Here is a 19,167-nt window from a genome sequence, read left to right as displayed (position 1 = left end):
TTCACCGCCCCAAGCACGGCGGCACGCCGCGGGGGGCACTCTGCCCGTCACCGGTCCCGTGGCTCCAGTGTACCTCCCGCAGACGTGCCTGCGGATGCTCCCCTGAAGCCACGGGATCAGCGGAACCTCCGCAGGCACCTCTGCGGGAGGTCCACCAGAGCCACCTGCCGCCCACCCGGCGACCGGCAGAGCGCCCCCCGCGGCATGCCGCCCCAAGCACGCGCTTGGCGTGCTGGGGCCTGGAGCCGCCCCTGTGTAGCAGTCTGATGTCATGGAAACTTTCCTGTGGAAGAGACAAATATAAGAATTAGGATATAATTAGTGTGTGAGAGCCCAAAAAATGAGTGCCCAGTCACTGGGGCCATACAGAAGGCAACTGCCTGTCAGAACTAGAAGTCATGATAAAGAGGATGAATAATTAAAGCCATAGGTACCAAAGTGCAGCAGCCTTGGCAGGAACCTCATTGTGAGAAAAGTATCAAGGTTGAAGAAGATCAGCTCTGGGCACACAGAATATCTCAGGTTTATTAGCAACTGAGGAAGCAGGATAGAAGGAAGACAGCTGAAAAACTGCAGAGCATTTCAGAAGGGTATTGAAGGTCAGCTCAGCAGGAGACAATGCATTCAAATGAATGTTTCCTTGACTCCCCGAAGAATAGATTCAGCACAACTTTAAATCCCACCAATACATTAAGCGGCTCTGCAAAGAACCTCTATCATACATGAGGCCCTGCACACCAGAGAAATAACTTCATTTGTCCTGGCAGGGCTTTCCAAGGCAGGTTTCCTAAAATCTGAGCATTGATACAAAGGAGTTCTTCACTCTGATTTTGGGTATAATAGGGAAGAGGAAGGGGAAAAAGAGAGACGCCAGGAAGGACAGATAGTAGCCCCTTTACAAAAAAGGAACTGGAAATGCCTGAAATTGCCATGGAGGGTGTGACGCTTTCCCAGGGGGTCCCCAGAGCTGTGAGACACCTCGCTAACCCCTGCCCTTTGCATGAGGAAGCCTTGTCTGTGCCTGCCGGGGGGGTCAGCTCCCCAACTCCACCAGCCGCAGACAACACAATCGGTCCCCGCTAGACCTACACAGGCCTTGCCCTGTCTCTGCAGGTTAGCAATAGACTCACAAGCCCTCGAGGCATCTCCCTGGAGTGTCCAGCCCTCAGTTCACAGGATGCTCACAGTGTTCACAGTTTCGCTGCTTTATAAAAAAAAAAAGAAGGCAGTATAGCCCAGCTCTACCAGTTCTACCTCAGACACTGCTCTGCTTAACACACAGCACTTAGATATGTTTACAGTGAAAATGAGTATACGTTTATTTAACAAAGAGAAGAGATTCAAGTGATAACAAGCGGCAGTATTCGAAACAAACTGTTACATATTAAAATACACATGCATTCTAGACCCTAGATCTACTTAATTCAATTCTTTCAGGCAGGGGCGGCTCTAGGCATTTTGCTGCCCCAAGCCCGGCAGGCAGGCTGCCTTCAGCGCCTTGCCTGCAGGAGGTCCCCAATCCCGCGAATTCGGCGGCATGCCTGCGGGAGGTCCGCCGAAGCCGTGGGACCACTGGACCCTCCGCAGGCATGCCGCTGAAGGCAGTCTGCCTGCCGCCCTCGTGGCGACCAGCAGAGCACCCCCCCCCGCGGCTTGCCACCCCAAGCACGCGCTTGGCGTGCTGGTGCCTGGAGCCGCCTCTGCTTTCAGGTATGCAGTGTAGTTATAGCCATGTCAGTCCCAGGGTATTAAAGAGACAAGGTGGGTGAGGTGATATCTTTTATTGGACCAACTTCTGTTGGTGAGAATGTGGGCCTTGAAAGCTTGTCTTTCTCACCAACAGCCATTGGTCCAATAAATGCATTGCCCACCTTACCCACCTTACCTTCCTAGATGCTTTCATGTGTTACTCAGTAATCCTCACCCAATGTCCTTCCAGCATTTTACAACCAGGCTTGGCTTGTGATCTTCCATTCATGAGACAAGTCAAGTTGTCAACTTCCCTCCACAGTACAAGACACAGTGAATACCTCTGCACCCCCAGACATGCCCCAACAATCCATTGCCTTTACGGGCAACCAGGATATCCTCCTGCTGTTTATTTCTTCCTGTAGACTTCCTCCCGAAAATTTTACCATCTCTTGATTAGCACTTGGCTCAGGATGCAAACAGGCCTCCACTGTGAGGCAGACAATGCCCAATACACAAAGCAGACAGACAAAACAGTTACCTCCTGCTTGAAAGGAACAGTTACCTCCTGCTTGAAGGAACCTCCCCAGGACATGTCACCTCCTGGTTACCTGCCTTGGGAACATAATTCAGTAGAGACAACCCCTTAAGTAGGGATATTCATGAATACATCTTGCAGTGATGATGATGACCAGGAGGCTATTGGCTCTAATTAGAGACCTCACATGCCACCTTTTAGTGAATTATTGTACATATACCAAACCCAGTGGATCCCTGTAAAACTCTATGCACAGTTGGAACCAAGAGCATCCTGGGTCACAGAGACACATAAATGGAAAGACTCTTGCTAAAGGCTGGGCCAAGTTTCAGGGCTGATGTGTTTGATGGGCTAGGTTAGATTCCCTAACAGTCAGTCAAGGAGTCCTGCTGAATCCAAGAGACTAAGGCTCACTTGCACACATATACTGACCAGGAAAGGAGTCTAAGTTGGTAAGCTTTCACCTTTGCAAGCTGCCTCATCATCAGGGGCGGCTCCAGGCACCAGCACGCCAAGTGTGTGCCTGGGGCGGCAAGTTACGGGGGCACTCTGCTGGTCGCCACGAGGGCGGCAGGCAGGTTGACTTAGCCGGCATGCCTGTGGAGGGTCTGCTGGTCCCGCGGCTTCCGCGGACCTCCCGCAGGTGTGCCGTCGAATCCGTGGGACCGGGGACCTCCCGCAGGCAAGCCGCCGAAGGCAGCCTGCCTGCTGTGCTTGGGGCGGCAAAATACCTAGAGCCGCCCCTGCTTATCATGAAAGAAAGGTACAGTTAAGTTACTCCAACTTCAATCATCTTACTACACCTGCTGTCCTTGCTTTTCCTGCTATCCCCTTATCTTTGGGCATTTTGGTATGAGTTACACCAACTTGGCTCACCAAGTGCAGGGCAGTCTAAATTCAGAAGTGATTTATAAGAGGGGGTGGGAGATGCATTTCATATTGCTAAGTGGGTAGGAGACTAGAGGAATATAATGCCACCCAGTTCTAAGGAACTCTCTACTGAAGCCAAGGGCAAGTTCTGCTTAAAGGAAGACGCTGTAGTTCTGAGCAATTAAGTCTAATAGCATCTTGTAGTATCAAACCCTTAGACTGAGCACTGTAACTCCAATCCAGCAAAACCTTAAGCATGAGTTTTCCCATTGACAGAAATGGGACAACTCATATGCTTAAATTGTGGGATTGGGGCCCGCGCTCAGCACCACTGCAGGACTGAGCCCTAAATCAGTCCAGAGGGAGTTTACATTTGTTTAAATGAATATTCAGAGAGCTTATTGCATCAGCTTAACTGCCCTGTAGGCTGAATAAAACAACCATGTAGCACCCTGAGTTCATCATAAAGGCCAGTGCTGTAAGGTTTTTAACCCTTTCAGTGACTGATTTGCAGTTACACCCTTAAGATCAGCTCAAAATATTCTGTTGGGGAATAACACATTCTGTGATATAGCAGTCGCTGTACCCTAGTCAAGGTTGTTTCCAAGTTCATTTTTAACAAGCACTATAAACCTCTCTCTTGTGTAAGTCGCTGGGCCTTGGCAAAACCCAAAACAAAGATCAGAAACTTCCAGCACTATTTGAGTTGTTCCATGATGGTTTGATGAGAAATGAATTGATTCAAAGAATAGTTTTTAAATCTCCACTTTGGACTTCTCATTTCTCTGCTCCACTTTCAGGAATTTCTCTAGTTCTGGTTTCTAGAACTTCTAACTCTAAAACACTGAAATCCATGTTTGTTTACTTATGTTACTAAGTCTGTTTAAGAGTTGGGCTCAAATCGTTTCCTTCCTTGATCAGTGAGCAAATAACAGTCTAGTTTAGAGGAAACCCTATACATTGTCAATTGACTTGTTTTCCCATTCGGCAGACAGATTTTTACCTGAGAAGCTCTGATTTTTGCAATGGTTACAAAATGGTGTTTCTGTGGTACAGTTTGAACATCTTGAGATATGAGCATTTTAACTTGTTGGATGAATCTGGAAAACTTCCCAGATTATACATCTGCCAGTAAAATGTATACCTTCCAAGAACATGTCTGCAAAGAAGGATGTGAGAATGATTAATAGGCTACGTTTCTCAGTGCTCGCCAAAACTGTGGGGTATCCCTTCACCCAGAAAAATCTATTCGTTAGCAAATACAAGTTCTGTGTGCCAGTACTCCCAGCTGTTGATCCAGCTGCACAATTCGCTATATGCTTCTTACTTAAACCACAGAAACTGAAGGTGAGGGGGAAAAATCTTATTAGGTCATCTTTTCTGGTATACTCTCAAGTGATTTGACTTTTCAATGACTCATGCAATGGGGTTTCTACCAGTCCTCTTGGGACATTACACCACAGTCTAATAGACAGACCTCACTGTTTGAATATTTTTTCCTGACATTTAGCCAACTTCCCTCGACTTAATTTTATCCCATGATCCCTAGTTATACCCTATTTGATCACCTAGTATTTTTTTTCCAATTTCTATAGGTAGACGGTTCTCTACTATTCCCCAGACTAAAACATTGTCACTTAGCCAACTTTGAGTTTGTTATTTTAATCTTTCCAAACCTCAACACATTTTGATTTCAGGGTGAGATCCTAGGAAGAAGATCTACAAGATAGCCCTTTTCATCTCCTCCTCATGCTTTATTTTGATTCCCCACACTACAGCATAGTTTCTCAATTGAGAATGAAACAAAACTTGGTTAAAACCAGGCAGCCATTTCAGATAATTAGCTGAAGGTCTACCTGAGGGGTTTCCAGGTAATTTGCAGCATGGTTAATCTTAAAAAAAAAAAAAAAAAAAAAAAAAAAGCCTATGCAAATAATTATGGTACCTGAAGGTAATGGATATTTGTTCATTCCAGCACATCTTTAATTATTTTTCTCTTAGTTCAAAGTAAGAAGGAATAATTTACTCCTCAAAAAGTTTCAAGCACTAATTTAAAAAAGTAATTACCTTCAAAGGGAAATATGGGGAAGAGAAATGGAAACATGGTGAAAAAATTAACTAGTAACCTAAGAAACAAAACTGTTGCAGTGTAGAGAAATACAAGAGGTTCCCATTAAATGGGTTGTGAGCCCTCTGGTGGTGCACGCCAGGTGTTAGTTTTTAGAAGCTATCAGAAAAGAGCCATAGCATCAGTATCGTGGTAGCTAGGCCTTGCATATTTGTATTCAATAAACATGATTACCAAACTGTGCTGAGCTCAAGTGGTTCCTATATGTTATCATTGCTGAGTAAAGAGGAAATTATTCAACAATTCACTGCAAGTAAAATTTTACAAATACAGCAGTTGCAAACCTGAAACTCTCATTCAGGAAAACACTGAAGCATGTGTACGGACTGAGGTAGCTGATGGTAGCTGGCCAAAGCTGGAAGATCAGAAACTCAGGTAGGAATGACTATAGTTGAAGATACTGTTGCCCTATCAAGAAAAATATTAGCTGAAATAAATGGTCAAAAGATGAAAGATCCTTTGATTGATATGAAGGCATCTCAGAAAATAACGTTCACTGTCGGACAGGGTACACCACAGAAATGAAAGTCAGTAGAGATGGGACCAAGATATCAACTCCGCAGGTTGTGCTAGGAGCAGGCCTTTTACACCTGGCTGTGCTTTTGTAATGAAGTATTGTAAGGAAAGTAATGATCTTCAGATTTCACCCTTTGGATCGATTCTTTACAAAAATACCCTGTCAGAGTCATCACATTCATTCTCAAACTTCATGGTCTGATATGATTATTGTAGAACAAGACAAACAACAACAACATACTACTTAAGCATGTTCTCATACTCTTTGCTGAAGAAGCAGCTACTTAAGCACCAGTGCAATGTTTTAAACTTGTACTTGAGTGCTTGAAATTGGGGCCTACAATTTGAAATATCTGTATCCCTGCTGCAGCTATTCATGCTTCTGAAACCCAATACATAAACTTTTATAAGGAGATATATTGTTCATGTGTAGTATCTTTAGAAATAAATTGTTTATAAGTTAGACAAGTGGATAGCTGGGTGCTTAGGAGTAGGGATAAAAAGTTAATGAATTAAGATATTTAAGCACATGAGAAGTCCCACTGAAGTTCGGCACTATTGAAGTACCTTTCTGATTCCAGCTTGAGTATTTTCTCCCAGGTCTAATCTGCCCCAAATCAACTAAAAAATGTTACCATCCTCCTAGTAGACTGGTGTCCACATCACAAACCCATCTACAATTGACACCCTCGCCAGCAGTATCCTCAGAAAGGCAAGAATTGAAGGAGCCTAGAGCCTGAATTACTTGCCTTTAATCATGTGCCTTTCAGGTCACAGCCATGGCAGCTTAAATGAGGACACAACACTTTTCAGCTACCTAACCAGTGTACATTTCTGTCTACTGAACACCTGAAATGTAGATTTAATGTATGAAATTTAGATGCCAGTCTTCAGACTATACAGGAATAACTAATCAATTTTATGGTATTGTAATATAAGGATACAGAATCAGTTGTTTTAGAAACACCAATGAATGGTCTGCAAGCAAGATTACAAATGGCTTAAAGGTATAAGATAGAGTAGAACATAAAGTTACAGGGACAAATGCTGATGCCAATTATACTAGTGACTCCAGAGTGATGCCATATATAACTATAACTGATATCATACAATTGATATCAACTTTATCTGACAGGAGCCTTTCTACCACTAAATTCACAGGATCCACAGGGCATATTAGAGAAGTGAGAATATTTATTGTTCAGCATGAATAGTTGAGCTGGGTGAAATTTACAAAATAACTAAATATTCAGCTGAATTTCTTAATTAATTCCCTTTGCCCATTTGGTCACCACTTGTGCGCTAGTTTTATACAAACTTTTGACACAATATAATTTACTGGCAGAAATGTCACAAAAAGCTAATTTCTAAGTGAAAAACTGTAATTTGGGCAAAAAGTGCTTGTTTGCTCATCCAATCCAGGAACAGAAATAATATCACACGATTAATATTCTGATTAATCAAACACACTTTGAATTTAGAACAAGTGTCACCCATGCATAGAGGAAGAGATATCTGAACACAGAAGGTGATGGAAATTGAACTGCTCAAAGATATTCTACAGGCAGAAAAAGGATCAATTGGTTTATTACACTGCTGAGTTATTCATTTACCCCTAGTGAATAGTAAACACTTCCTTCTCTACTCACCTGTTATTGCTCAGCACACTTTGAAGACAGATGGGACTAGACCTGGCCCTGCAGCTGATTGAAATACTGACCTATTTTTAATAAATGTTCTTGATTTATAAGGATGGACAAGTCAATTCAGATAAATCCCTCCTTGCCATGGCCCCAGAGCTAAACCGAACTCAAACCAAATTTCAATATGGATCATGCCTCCAAATTTGTGCTCAGTGGGAGCCTACTGCCTTTCACCTCCTATTTGGAAAGGGACCTTAGCTTTTTCTGTAGTATCATTTTCCCCTTGCCGAAGACCCTGGGTAGACCTCAGTGCTGTTCTTGGGTGGGGAGAGTCTGTGTAGGTGTGTGTGTGTCGGGGGGTGGATTTGGCAGGCAAGGGAGGAGCAGACAGGCCCTGGGCAAGGCTGAGGGGAGGGAATATACTTGCACAGAGCTTGGAAGAGATCCATCCCAGGGCTGTGTTCTCTCTTCTGCAGAGTCTTCCTCTAGTGAGGATCTCATCCCCTTTAAGGGGAGGTTCCAGGTCAGCCACGTGAACACTGCCTTCCTCCCTAGCAGCTCCAGTTCTGCTCCTCGTTCCTCCAATTCTAGTCTCACTTCCTGGTCTTCCTCCAGCACTGCCCCCTTCCCCAGAGCAGGCCTGGGAGCTGGAGGTGGTCAGTTAAAAATGCCTCTGCTCCTATTGGGGCCTGCGGCGGTTCCACTCCTTTGAGCTGCTCATTGCACAGAACCCTGACCCACTGCCTCTGCTCAGTTCAATGATGGTCTTTACCTGGAGTCTTGGAAGCTTACTGGGGAGCACGCAAACACAATGTAAAGGAGAAAGTCATTTTTGCCACAGGGTAGAGGAAGGGAGAAATAAGGCACAGGAGACAGGAAGATAGGACAGGGAAGGACAGTTATAAAATAGAGGGGAAGAAGAGGGGGAAAGGAAGGTGAGTTTTTACATCACATACCATTACAAGCTCCCACTGGAACTGGATAACTAGTTCTCCCTAGGGAGCAGGCCAGAGAGGAATAGGCCAGAATGAGCAGCTGGTAAGAAGCTGAGGACAACATATGTGTTATGGGTGGGGGAACTGAGGCCAGTAGCAAACCGAAGGAGAAATCTGCATTAGTGTGGTTATTTATTAACTCCATCTATTCTCTTGCCCTGATTGGCTGTTACCAGCGAGCAGGGATGTGTATTCTATAAAATTAGGATTTGGGAGTCTTTCCATTTACTTCAGCATACTTTGGATCAGGTTACGAGTGGGCTAGATTCATTGGTACACTCCAGCTGCTATGCACTGTTCCAGTGATACGTGTTGTATGTCAGGCAGGAGTGAATAGTTATTCCGCTCTACTCAGCTAAGGTGAGGCCTCAGGTGGAACACTGTGCTCAGTTCTGGTGGCCACACTTTAAGAAAGATGTGGACCAATTGGAGAGACAAGAGGAGAGCAACAAAAATGATGAAAGGTTAGAACACCTGAACTATAAGGTAAGGTTAAAATGGTATATCTTGAGAAAAGAAGACTGAAAGGGCAACTGATAAATCTCCAAAAACCTTAAGGACTGTTATAAAAAGGACAGTGATAAATTGTTTTCTGTTTCTACTCTAGGTAGGAGTGGGACTAGTAGTAATGGATTTAATCTGCAGCAAGGGAGATTTAGGTTAGTTATTAGGAAGAACTTGCTAACTTTAAGGATAGTTAAGTATTGGAATAGATTTCCAAGGGGCTTGTGGAATCCATGTCATTGGAGGTTTTTAAGAATTGCTTAGACAAACACCTGTCAGGGATGGTCTAGGTTTACTTGGTCCTGCCTCAACGCAGGGAGCTGGATTAGGGGACCTTTTGAGACCCCTTCCAGCCCTACAATTATATGAAATCCATAAATCTGGTTTAACCAAGCAGATTTATGGCTTTTTTCCATTGGTGGAGTGGCTAAAAGCAGCTACATACTCTAGTGACTCTGGCCAAATGAGCAGTGAATTAATAATTCTATAGTTTATTTGTGCTTTGAATGCCTGAGACCATTACACTTCAGTATAAAAAACTATTTTGAAATATTTAATCTCTACTTCAAACCAGGATTATACTTAATGAAGACACTTGCTAACAGGTATAACCTCAGGATCTTTGACTCCAATGCTAATATTAATTTCCCATTCAGCCTAGAAATTTTGACTTACGCAATTACATAACTGAAAAATATAGTAATTTTCTAGCATGATACAAGGGTCCATATGATCAATTTCTCAAAGAACTGTTGAGTACACCACACAAAGTCCATTTTAACAGACAACAGTTTGTGTAGGTGTGTGTCAAACAGGTACGAATTCATATTGATTTTAAAACCAATGTATTTGGAAAGAAAAAATAAGTTATCCTGAACAAAAAGCCAATGATTAGGCTCCTGGGTTAGTGTGTGTGTTGTGGCGGTTTTAAACCCCCCCCCCCCCACACACACACACCTATTTCATAGATTTCTCTTTCTACATCTTTTGAAAAAAGATGTAGTAACACATTCTAGTACATCTTAGCTGTTCTTTCCTTTAAAAGGGCACATCATAGTGATCGGTAGAGCACAAAAGTAGCAGTAAAAGCTGCTGCCCCACATCCTCAAATGTCTAGCAGAATCAGCTGTGCTGATAGATACTCTCTGTCACCTTGTTTATAACTTCTTTGATACTGCCAACAAGGGTGCCAAATACAAAGGTATTACGGTCTGGAGCCTTCTCCATTCAGAGTGGACCGAGACCACCAACTCATTTGAGACAAGCCTCTGAAAAGCTGCCAGGTTTGACACTGGAAAAATGCAGAGTCAGATTTAAACTGATGGCCTGGTAGTGAACCACAGCACGGTCATAAACAGATACTTGCTATGATGACAGATTTTGTGAGTGGAGACCACATCCATTTTAGAAGTTACAGACTTAATAAGCCTAAAGCTCTCTCTTCCCCAGCCCACTTCTAGCACCAGTATTACCAAGAAAAGGAGCCTTAGCAATTTGAACAAGAGTCAGACCAGGAACTTCTGGATCCTAACAAGTTCCAATCACCCCCAAATCTCACTGAAGTCAGTGAGAGATGCAGGTGGTCCATACCTTTGAAAAGTTAGGCCACTAATCTAAGCATACTTGATACTCTAGAAGCTTGACAGATAAGGGGCTGATGGCAGGTTAATTGCTCTTCCTTTCCCATTAAGCAAACCTGTGATTGATAATCAGAAAGCCAATGCATAAGTGGTTAGTTCCTTAATGGCTTGGGGCATCTTTAAGTATTATGAAGTTCCTGGATGCAAACTTATGAACACCCTTAGTCTAGGATATGAGAGATATATTCCATTCATTATAGCTCTGATTCAATGACCTTAAACAGATAATCAATATCTAAACTGATAAATGGGCAGACTTCTTAAAAATCTATTCCCTGAGTGCGGTGGCTGAATGTTTTATTCTTGACAGATGTAATTTATAATTTAGTGATTACGAACAGAATATTTGTTCCAGCTGTTGCGATGTATTTCACACAGCAAAGAAGGGGAGTGAAAGTGTGAAATACTTATAAAAGAATGTGAAAAATTATAAAAAATGTAGGCCTAAATATTTTTGCTATGATGACAATAGCAAGACAATTAATTTGGATTGGGAACTGCTGAATTATTTAGCATTTTAAGTTATTAGCTAACGCAACACAATCAGAAGATAGTCTTACTGTTCATAATTTAAAACACTGGTCATAGGAACTGGAAAGCAGGAGATCTTTAAAGCTGGCAGAAAATGAAGTGCTACACAATAAAACTAGTAGCTATCAGTGTCAGGCCATAATTTTTTCATATGGCTAAGTAATTTTCAATGCTTAATTGGGATTATTCAAGTCATTTATGGTCCATGACAAAATTTATCAATAGGTTCACCAACTATTAACATATCTAATCTGATTTTTTGGAATCTAATAGCCAACACAGATCCATAGTAACATATTTTCATATCCTTTTCCTCTAGGCATATATTAATCGTGGCAACAAGATCAACAATAAAACCAAACCAAAGCAGCTTTTCCTGGACTGATCACCATACACTGAAGTCTGTGTAACATCGAGACCTCATTATTCCAGCCAATAGAATCATTAGAACTGATAAAAAAAATTTAACTAAATTGTAGGGTGGAAAACCTATCTTGTCATAAAAAAAACTCCCTGGAAAAATTTCATTTTCAGTTTTGCTGAAAACCAAAAAATTTGCAGGAAATTTAAAAACTAATTTCTTTCAAATCTCCAAACAAAAAATGGCATTTTGGACCAGATCTTAAAACTGCCATTTAATAAAGGCTTATTGCACTGGGATATATGTGTGTGTGTGTGTATACACACACACACACATATCCCAGTGCAATAAGCCTGCGTGCCTGGTACTGTACCTAAAGCTGCCCAGGTCCTCTAGTAGAGCCTCCCCTCCCTTACTTTTCATTTTAAATTCTAGTGGGATCCACGTACTTCCCTTGCTAGGCTTCAGAAAGAGAGGTGCACTGTCCATTTAGTCCACCCAATTCTTTCTTTGGGGGCTGCAAGGCGAGGTCACACCAGTATCCCTAATCCAGTCTGGGGATGTCTTCTGAAGGGGATATCTGGGCCAAAGCCTTCTACTCCTTGGGCATACTTGTTCCGCATTCTAGGGTTACCTACCCTACGTCCATATTTTCACAGACATGTCCGGCTTTTGGGGTTTTAAATAGTCGTCCAGGAGGAATTTGTAAAACTCTCAAAAGGTCCGGGATTTCCCTCCCAATGCAGAGTGTGGCACGGCTGACAGGGCGGCCTGGCTGGATTGAGCCACTTGCATCAGGGCCCCCAGCAGCCAAAGCCCCTCTCCTGCTCCCCCCGTCTCCTCCCCTGCAGCCTCAGCGTGCTGTGCCAGCAGCACTCTGGGGGGACGGGGCTGGGCACTCCGTGGGGGAGTGCAGCAGCGTGTCTGGCTCTGCGTGGAGACAGACACGCTAGTCTGAGTAGCACAGTAAGGGGGTTGGGGGCTTAGAGAAGGGACATGGGATCCTGGGGGGCAAAGGACAGTTGGATGGGTCAGGGTTTGGGGGGGCTGTCAGGGGGCAGGGGTGTCGATACGGGTAGGGGCAGTCAGGGTACAGGTAAGGGGAGGGGTCCTAGGAGGGCAGTTGGGCTGGGGGGGGTCTCAAGAGGCGGCAGTCAGGGACAAGGAGAAGGGAGGCTTAGATAGGGGGTGGGGTCCCGGGGGGCGGTTAGGGGCAGGGGTTCCAGGAGTGAGCGATCAAGGGGGGTTGGATGGGTCAGGGGTTCTGGCGGGGCTGTCAGGGGGTCGGGAAGTGGGAGGGAGTGGATGGGGTGGGGTTACCCCCGTGGAGTGTCCTCTTTTTTTAATGTTAAAATATGGTATCCCTACTGTTCACAGTTCCACCTCGTTCAAGCAGTGAGCTCTCCATTCACAGCAAGCAGCAGCATGAGGTCTTAGCTACCTCACTCCCTCCCCCTCCATTTCCTGTTGATAGCTGCCAAGGGAATGCTGGGAAATGTAGTTCTTTCCCGCTCCAGGGCTGGCTCTATAGGCAGGGAGCTAACCAAGGAACTACAGCTCCCAGGGCCCACTGTTGGTTCTCAGCTCCCAGGCTGCATCCCTGCCACCCCTGCAAATGTGCTGCCCCAAGCACCTGCTTGCTTTGCTGGTGCCTAGAGCTGGCCCTGACACACACACACACACTAGATTATTTTAGTTAAAACATATCAATTAGCTTATAATATTTCAGGTAGGATGGAGTCTAATGCTTCTTTTATATAAAATTTATTTTAACTGAACCCTTAAGTGCTCCTATATAAGCACAAAAGAAACTAGAAATAAACCACTTCCACTCTGCTTTTCATAGTTTTGACACTGTTCTCATCGTGCATTTTTCTTTGCTCCTTGCAAATACAAGCTTTACATTCAGAGTGCTGTCATGGTCTCTAGATTAGGGCTTTTCCAAATAATTTAAGGATTTTTTTCTGCTTATTCTGTAAACAACTTAGATTTGCTGTTCTAGCCCTTCAGTGAAATTGATAACTGCAAAATTTAATGCACCTTTGCCTGTGGAACTCATTGCCACAAGACATTACTATGGCCAAGAGCTTAGCGGGATTCAAAGTAGGACTGGATATTCATATGAACAAGAATTTCCAGAGTTACATAAGTAAAGAGCAACACTCTCCCCGGCTCCGCCTCCAACTTTAGCAAAGATATAATCTCTTCTGCTTTAGAGTGTACACCAACTATTGTGGGTTAGAAGAAGCTTTCCATGAAGGCAGCTTATTCCTTCTGCAATATTTCTTGCACCTTCCTCTGAAGCAGCTTGTATTGGCCACTGTCAGGAACAGAATCCTGAGCTAGACAAGCCACTGCTTTGATCTAGTATGGCAATTCCTGATTACACCTGGTAATTGCATTCTTATACCAAGTTTCTGCACTCAGTTGAGGAAAGAGCACTGGGGGATTTCTTTTATGATAGGACGAACATTCCTTGTTCCAGTTTTTGGATTTTCCCTCATCTCAGAACTCAAAAAGCTCGTGAGTTTCTTTTCATGGGTGACTCAGGCTGTAAACAATATTGTGTGTTTCATTTACCTGATGTAGCCTATAATGTGGGCTGTTTAGGGCAGGGTCTGCCCTTTAATAAGTGTTTGTACAGCACTGAGATCAGTAAGGCCCCTGAAGCTGCTTGCAGCTTGTGTGCATAATGCCAGTCAGGGACACAATCTTCTCTAGAGTCTTTCTTAGGAGACAGTTGATGCAGACAACCAGATATGTTCACCCCCTTCCCCCCAATCTTTTGGAAACCTATTTAAACTTAAGTTAGATCTCCTAGAGTGAGACTCTCCTTTATCTGCAAATCCTTTGACCTCAGGATCTGTTTTACTGACCGGGGCATTAGTGGGAATTTTCCTGTTCCCCCTCTGCCCCCCTTTTTTGGTCTTTTTCCAACCTCAGCTATTATGCTCGAAAGACCCCATCCCTTGCTGGATGTCTGCCAGGCTGCCAGAACTGCCCCTTTGTGAGCTGCAGTAAATGGCATCCCATCTGGAGAGCCTACAGTATATTTTAACTGTTTCTGTGACATCTTCCAGTTCCAGCTTGGGTTGCTCTCCCATGCTGTGTCTGGGGGAGGGAAATGACTTCTCATCAGAATGCTCCATTTCTGATCTTTTGCTTCCTCTTGGCAGATTATAACCCTAGGAAAACAAACTGCGCCCTTCTGTTCAGGGAAGTGAACTTGCTGGATCTAAAAGTGTGGATCATTTCACAACAAGCTGAGCACGAGCAGAATTAGACTGTTTCCGGGTTGGGTCACATAGAACCATAGAAATGAAGGGCTGGCAGGGACATTAAGGTCATCTAGTTCAGCCCCAGTGCTGAGGCTGGACTGAGTACACCTAGCCCATCCCTGACTGATGTTTGTCCAACCAGTTCTTAAAAACCACCATGATGGGGATTCCATAACCTCTCTTGGTACCTCATGCCAGTGTTCTAGCTATCCTTATAGTTGGAAAGTTTTTACTAATATCTAACCTATGTCTCCATTGCTACATATTAAGCCCACTGCTTTTGTTCTACCTTCAGTGGACTCTGAGAGCAACTGATCACCATCCTCTTTATAACAGCCCTTAGCATCTTTGATGATCAGGTGCCCAGCTCAGTCTATTTCCTCCCTTTCCCCCTCAAGACTAAACATACCAATTTTATTAATCTTTCCTCAAAGGTCAGGTTTTCTAAGGCCTGGTCTACACTATGGGGGGGGTTCGAACTAAGGTACGCAAGTTCAGCTACGCGAATACTTGAAGTACCTTAGTTCGAAGTACTTACCAGTCCTCACGGCACGGGATCGAAGTCCGCGGCTCCCCCGTCGACTCCGTCACTGCCGTTTGCGGTGGTGGAGTTCCGGAGTCGACGGGAGCACGTTCGGAGTTCGATATATCGCGTCTAGATGAGATACGATATATCGAACTCCGAGAAGTCGATCGCTACCCACCGACCTGGGCGGGTAGTATGGACGTACCCTAAGCCTTTTCTGCTTTTGTTGATGTCCGCTGGATGCTCCCTAATCTGTCCACATCTTTCTTAAAGTGTGGCACCCAGACCTGGACATAGTACTCTAGCTGAGGCCTCACCGGTGCTGAGTACAGTAGGATAATTAACTCGCGTGTCTTACATACGATATTCCCGTTCATATGTTGCAAAAAGATATTAGCCTTTTTTGCAACTCCACCATATTGGCTCATGTTCAATTTGTGATCCACTATAACTCCTAGATCCTTTTCAACAGCACCACTGACTAGCCAGCTATTCCCTATTTTGTAATTGTGCATTTGATTTTTCCCTCCTAAATGAAGTACTTTGCCCTTACCTTTACTGAATATTCCCTTGTTGATTTCAGTCCACATCTCTGATTTGTCGAGGTCATTTTACATTCTAATCCTGTCCTCCAAAGTGCTTGCAACCCCTCAAGATACATCCATCCCCACTTTGACAATGAACCACTCTGAGTATGGTATTTCAAACAGTTTTGCACCCACCTTACAGTTGTGTCATCTAAATGACATTTTCCCTAGTTTGCCTATGAGAATATCACATGAAATTATGTCAAAAGCTCTCCTAAAAAAGACTGCATATCATGTCTACTGCTTCCCCTCATCCACCAGGCCAGTAATCCAGTCAAAGAAGGAAGTTAGATTAGTTTGGCATGATTTGTTCTTGACAAATCCCTTCTGGCTATTCCTTATAACCCTATTATCCTCTAGGTGCTTACAAATTGATTATTTAATAATTTGTTTCTGTATCTTTCCAGGTATTGATGTTAAGCTGAATGGACTATAGCTCCCCAAGTCCTTTTTGTTCCCCTTTTTAAAAAGGCAGGAACTAGGTTTACCCTTCTCCAGCCTTCTGGGACCTCATCGGTCCTCCAGGAGTTCGCAAAGATAATAGCTAACTGTTCCAAGATTGCTTCAGCTAGTTCCTTGAGTACCCTAGGGTGAATTTCAACAGGCCCTGACAACTTGAATACATGTAACTCATCAAGATATTCTTTATCCTGTTCTTTTTCTAGTCTGGCTTGTGTTCCTTCCCCTTTATTCTTTATTAATATTGTTAAGCTTCTAGTCATAATTAACCTTTATAGTGAAGACTGAAGCAAAACAGGCATGGAACACCTCAGACTTCTTCATATCATCTGTTATTAGCTTTCCTTCCTCACTAAGTAGATGAAGGAAAGTGTAGGTCTGCTTTCTCCTGCTCCTAATTTATAGAACCTCTTCTTAACACTTTGTGTGTCCTTTACTAGGTGTGACTCATTTTGTGCATTAGCCTTTCTCATTTTGTTCCTATGTGCTTAGATACATCCTGAGCAATCTCTCCATGTTTCCACTTTTTGTAGAATTTCTTTTTGATTTTCAGGTCACTAAAGAGCTCCTGATGGAGCCATAGTGGCCTCTTACTATTCTTCCTATCTTTCCTTCACATCAGGATAGCTTGCTATTATGCCTTTTATATTGGCTCTGAGAAATTGCCAGTTCTCCTGAATCATTTTATTCCTTGGATTTTGTTCCCATGGAACCTTAATTACCAGTTTTCTGAGTTTGTTAAGACCTGGTTGTTGTTTTGTTTGTTATTTTTTTAAGGACCATGGTCCTTATTCTGCTGTTCTCACTCCTTTCTTTTCTTGGAATCATGAAATTACTGCACGCAAATTGCCTTCAATCTTCAGATTCAGAACGAATTTCTCTCTCTCAGATTCAAGTCTAAAATGGCTGCATCCAGTTACTTCCTCTACCTTCTGAAACAAGAAGGTATTTGACATTTTGTGTTTTGCCATATTATTTTTCCAACAGATGCCTGAGTAGTTAAAGTCCTGAGTTGCTACCAGGTCTTACGTTTTCATTACCCCTGATTATGCAAAGTAGCTGTATTGTGTGGTCAATGAAATATGCTGCAAATTTTATTCTGACATACTGGGCCAAGGTCTCAGTGCGTGGGCATGATTCTGCATTGCCCTACACCTTGAGCATTTTGCTTTGGTAGCATTTTACACCCGCTTTGCAGGCAATGGAGGCTGTACATATTTAAAGCTTGATGGGCCCAATTTTGTGCCCAGTTACACACATTCCCTGTCTTGTGCCCTTTCCACTGGAGACACACACCCCGGAGTTTCCTGCAATGAAGCAAACAGTAGAAGGGTTTTCCCAAGGTTCAGGTTGCCAGGATGAAAGCCAAGCAGGACATCCTCTGGGTCCTGAAAACCATCTGTCAGATCTTACAAAGATGTCTCTTAGTCCTCGGCCCATACATAGAGGGACCAGTAGGTCGTGCTCAAGGATACATAACATAGTTCCAGGGCTTTGTAAAATTAGTAGATGTTGTTCACTGCAAACGGCTTCCTCTGTGCAGTTCTTTACCAGGATTATCATTTTCCTCCTTGACCCAGACTAACAATCATTCTAGGCTTGTTTCTTTTCATTCTTAGGGTATGTCTATACTGCAGCTGGGAACGGGCCTCCCAGCCTGGGTAGAAAGACACACACTAGCTCTGCTCAAGCTAGTGCACTAAAAGTAGCACAATGGATGTTGTCGCAGAGCTGACGGCACAGGGTAGCTGCCTGAATACAAGCCTGCCCAACCCCCTCGGGTGGCTAGCCCATGTCACAACTTTCTTAGTGCTTTCTCTCTGTCTGGGTTGGGAGGCTGCAGCATAGATAGACCTTTACTCTTGTTTTTCCTCTATCCTGTTCAGAGTGTTATCACTGAAAGAAAGAAGCATGGGAAGACTCTTCAAAGAAAATAAATTGAAGGCCTTTGGAGATTTTATCTCCTTTACAGTGAACGTTCTGACCCTTCCAGTGTCTTTGTCATTTATTCCTTTGTAGTTTAGAGAATGCAAAAATGTGGTTTGATAATCACTGGCAGTGATCCAGTTTCAGCTGCAGCTCATTAATATATCCATTGTAATAAACATATGGGATTCTCTACAGCTTTTATCTTATTTTTATAAGAGCATAGAAACCAATGTACAAAGTTTGGATTTTCAAAAAGGTATTAAAACAATATACGAATTACTGAAAGAACCCACATATATACACCCTATTCCATTGCTCAAGGCTATATTTTCCTTACCACTACACCACTTTGCATCAGCAAGGCCACATTAGAGATTCAGAATCTCGGTCTGTTGTAGGGGAGGAGATCTGGCTGCTGAACATTTGCCTGCAAGAGCTTTCAGAACTACACACCCCCATACACAGGCTAGCTTTAGGTTTGTGTTCCTGATAAAACTAGTTAATTCTTCCTGCAACTTCTTGCATTAGCACAAGTTTGGCCATGAAAATGGACTTTTCCAGAATTCTCTCAACTCTCACCTGCCTAAAGTTTTGGAAAGTGATTTAGCAAAGACTAAAGGTGACAGGTTGACAGCCCTAGAGAGAGTTCTTCTACGTATTCACAGAACAGATGCAGCAGTGGCTGTGCAAATTCGCCATGCTGTCCTGCCAGTGTACCTCAAGTCCCAAGTGACCTAGAGAGACTCTTTGGAAGAACAAAGTCAGGATCTATGTTCATGAAGTCATTGGCCTAGTGTTCAGACTGTCACCATGGCTTCCAATTAGTGCCAGCCGCAGTTGGGGTTCAGCGATGCAGACTAGAATCAGGCTGAGACAATCAACTCATTTCACGTACACTGCTGAACAGTTACCACGTGTATTGAATTCCACCTGCTACGAGCTGTGCCCAGGCAGCCCCCTGCACCCACACAGA

Source organism: Mauremys mutica, chromosome 9 (genome assembly GCF_020497125.1).
Source record: "Mauremys mutica isolate MM-2020 ecotype Southern chromosome 9, ASM2049712v1, whole genome shotgun sequence".
In the NCBI taxonomy this organism is placed as follows: Eukaryota; Metazoa; Chordata; order Testudines; family Geoemydidae; genus Mauremys; species Mauremys mutica.
This window is presented reverse-complemented; position numbering follows the sequence as displayed.